General features: G+C 44.5%; 1 pseudogene; it reads right to left on the bottom strand.

Annotated features, from left to right (window-relative positions):
* Window positions 1–447: 447 nt before the first annotated feature.
* LOC110314545 lies at window positions 448–3,481 on the bottom strand (annotated as a pseudogene).
* Between the last annotated feature and the right edge of the window lie 431 nt (window positions 3,482–3,912).

Here is a 3,912-nt window from a genome sequence, read left to right as displayed (position 1 = left end):
TTTCACACACACAGAAAGAGAGAGAGAGAGAGAGAGAGAGAGAGAGAGAGAGAGAGAGAGAGAGAGAGAGAGAGAGATTTTTCTTTCACAAAATCAGTTTTTATTTGAGTCAAGAAGTCTGACTCAAAGGATTCCAGTTCTAAGCACTTAAATTTAAGTGTTAGTGGCACAACTTGGTCTATAAATTTTGCTTCTCATTGGTTGGAAAGGGTACTTGTGTTAAAGCTCTCCAGGTGGGTAAGAAGAAAGAAAAGAAAGGGTGGTAGAACACCTCAGCTACTGGTACTGCCCCCCAGAGTCTATGTCAAACTAACAAACTCTCATCATTCAGTCTGGAAGGTGCCACCCAGTGCAGAGGGACACAGGACACAGGACACTTGCAAGGGCAGAGGAGGCCGAAAGAGCAGGTGCACATCACTTAGGGAGGAACAGGGATCTGCTGCAGCTTCAGACTTCTGCATGGAAGGGGTCATCCTTGTGTTTGGCACAGCTCACTAAGGCACACACTCTCCAGTTCCTCCTGCAGCTGAGTAGAGTGGTCATGTCCTTGATGCTCAGCTCAAAGTCCAAGACCTTAAAGTTCTTAGTAATGCAAGCTGGTGTCACAGACTTGGGGATCACTACCAAGTTCTTTTGTATGGGGGACCAGATCGGCACCTGTGCTGTAGGTTTATTGTACTTGACTGCAATTGCCTTGATCCTGGGATCCTCCAGGAGAGAAGGGTCTTCAGGCTTGCTCCAGGGCCTGTCAGGAGAACCAAGGGGACTGTATGCACCACAATGCCTTTGCAATGGCAATACTCAATCAGCTTCTCTTGAGTTAGGTATGGGTGGCACATGACCTGGTTACCCGCAGGCTTATATTTTAAGCCAGGTTTGCTCAAGATCCTCTCAATCTGAAGACAGTTGAAGTTGGAGACACCAATTGCTTTTACCAAACCTTCATCACTAGTTGTTCCAAAGCCATCCAAGTGTCCTCAAAATCGGTGTCACTAGGAATCACATTTCCTGATGCATCCAGTGGGAAGTAATCGGGCCCAATCTTGAAGTCTGTTGGCCAGTGAGTAAGGTAGAGATCCAGGTAGTCCCACTGCAGGTCACTCAGTGTGTTCTGGCCAGCTCCATTCACCATGTTCTTGTCGTGGAACATGCACCACAGCTTGCTGACCATGAAGACATCCTGACGCTACACCACCTGCTCCTTGAGCTTCTCCTGGAGGGCCACTCCCACCTCCTTCTCATTCTGGTGCACCTGGGCACAGTCAATGTGGCGATGCCCCACGTCAATAGCAACCTTCATGGCCTCAGTCACCTGACCAGGAGGGGATTTCCAGGTGCCCAGGCCCAGAGTGGGCATCTTGGTGCCATTGTTGAGTTCCAGATGGCTAGCTATGATCGCTGCATGTTACACACCCAGACTGGCAAATGTCTACTAGGCACTTTTTCTATTACTGTGTTAAACAGAATGAAAAAAAGCAACTAAAATGAGAAAGAAAGTGCTTATTTTGGCTCACAGTTCAAAGGTATGATTCACCATGCTAGAGGAGTTGTGGTGGCAGAAGCTAGAGGCAGCTGGGCATATGATATCTATAGATAGGAAGAAGAAAGAGATGAATGGTAATACTCAATTCCTGACTTAGCTAACTGTTCTATTGCTTTGAAACGACACCATGACCAAGGCAAATCTTATAAAGAAAAAGTTTTATTTGGGGACTTGCTTACAGCTTTAGAGGTTTAGTCCATTATCATCATGGATATGGTAGTGGAGCAGTAGCTGTGGGGAACGTCCTAGTTGGCCAGCAGAGAGAGAGAGAGGGGGGGGGGGGAGAGGGAGAGGGAGAGGGAGAGGGAGAGGGAGAGGGAGAGGGAGGAGAGGAGGGAGAGGGAGAGAGAGCCTTACCTACTATTGTCACTCCCTATCACTCAAATCTATGACTCTATGAGGCTATTCTTATTCTAGTCACTAAGGTTCCCTTTCACATTTGTATTCAGTCCAGAACCCCAGGTCTTGAAACAGTCATATCAACAGCTGACATAAGTCTCCCCGCTTTCATTAACCTATTCTAGGTGATCTCTCACAAGAATGTCCAGAGTGTTAGCGCCTCGGTTATTCCAGATTCTGTTAAGTAGATAGATAATATTACCCACCACAGTCTCTGACAGCTGCCTCAGAATTTGGTATAAGGAAAATAGTCCCAGACAACCTAGACTTCCCTTTACATATCCAGTGGCCCTGGAGTCTACTGATGGGATGTGATATTTTAGAACCACAGCTGTGGGATGACATCATGGGCCATTGTTTTTAAGTTTTAGAGGACAAACTTCAAAAGAATATGTGTTTAGGCAGTTTGTTTTAAAAGGTGAGATGACTTACTGGGCTTTATTGACTTCCATTTGAGATTCTGGAAGGTAAGTTTTTAAACTTGATCCATTCTATAACTTCTTATTTCTCACACAGTGAAATTGGGTCTTTGAAAACACAAGAAATAATCTACTATACTATAAAATGTAATGTAAATACACTAAATAAAATGTACTATACTATATTCTTTACTTCTATTTCATATGCAAAGTCACTTACTGATAATCAAACACTAATATACTTGTCAAAAAGATAAACACTTTTGCTTATGTTATTCCCTTTGACTCCAACCTTGTCATTTTTAGTAACTGAATTCCATGCCCACTATCTGAATAAACAAATTTTACACAAAATATCGCTTCTATACTAACCATCATTTAATATTCATTCTAAAAGCACTTATTGTTTTTAAATATCTCCAGCAATCCACATATTGATGTCCTTCTAGAATTTTTTGAGTTTCTCAAGTGTATTATATAGTGGACCTCTCAGACAAGTTCAAGTGAATACATTTCTTATTTTTTCATGTTGACAACAGCTTTTGCCCTTAGTATAGGAAAGTCAGTTTTGATAGATATAAAAATTTTGTCTCACATGCCTTTCTCTTGAGAACATTGAATATGCTGGATTATTTTGTTTTTTATTAAAACAATGATGCTGAAAATATAATAAGCTAGTTACCCATTGCAATTTATGAGCTATTTTTATATACCCAAAGTATTTGCTGTAAAAGTCTAGTAATGGTATTTAAAATATGCCTTGATTTTGGTCATTTGAGTCAGAATATGCAAGTAGGTGCTATACTCTTTCAGTGTATAGCTTCAAAGTATCAAAAACTTAACACTGAAATGAAGTCTTTTAAAAATAATAGTTTGTGCAGAATTGACTTCCTTCCCATGCTCAAATTCCCTGCCTGCTGAGTCCTCTGGGGCACCCCCAGCTGCCCTGAGCTACCTGCTATTCCTGGCAGACCTCCATTATCCAACCACCTCTCCACCCACCTTCATCAGACCTGCAGATCCAGAATCATACAGGTTAGACTCCCTTCCCATGCCCATCTTCCCTGCCTACAGAGTCCTCTGGGGTACCCCCAGCTGCCTTGAGCAGCCTGATGTCCATGCTGGACCCCCATTGTCACACTACCTCTTGCTGGGCTGTGGGTATAGGGGAAAAGGGGGAATGGGAGAAAACCCACGTCCTACCAGAGTTCTGGTGCTCTAGGAGGGTGGACATGGGAGGACTGCTGGACGCTTTCCATGCGGCCCTGAGTGGGCATCTGGCTGTGTTAAGCCACTGACCCCACAGGGTGGGTGATGGACAAGGGGCAGCCCCAGGTACCAGGTTCTCAGCCTCCGTCATCCCATGCTGGATATGGTGGAGGAGCAGAGAACAGAATAGGGGCCTTGGGGCCACACTTGGCCCCGGAGATAAGGGAAGAGGTCAGGGGGAGAGGCAGGCACTGGGTGGTTCCCACTCAGGCGAGAGTCCTTAGTCCAGTCTGTGGCTGTAGTGTAGGAAGGCCTTCTGATGGGGTTAGACAGCTCATTAGG

The sequence above is a fragment of the Mus pahari genome, chromosome X (genome assembly GCF_900095145.1).
Source record: "Mus pahari chromosome X, PAHARI_EIJ_v1.1, whole genome shotgun sequence".
In the NCBI taxonomy this organism is placed as follows: Eukaryota; Metazoa; Chordata; class Mammalia; order Rodentia; family Muridae; genus Mus; species Mus pahari.
The sequence above is the reverse complement of the archived record's forward strand: the minus strand, read 5'-3'. Positions and strand labels throughout refer to the sequence as shown.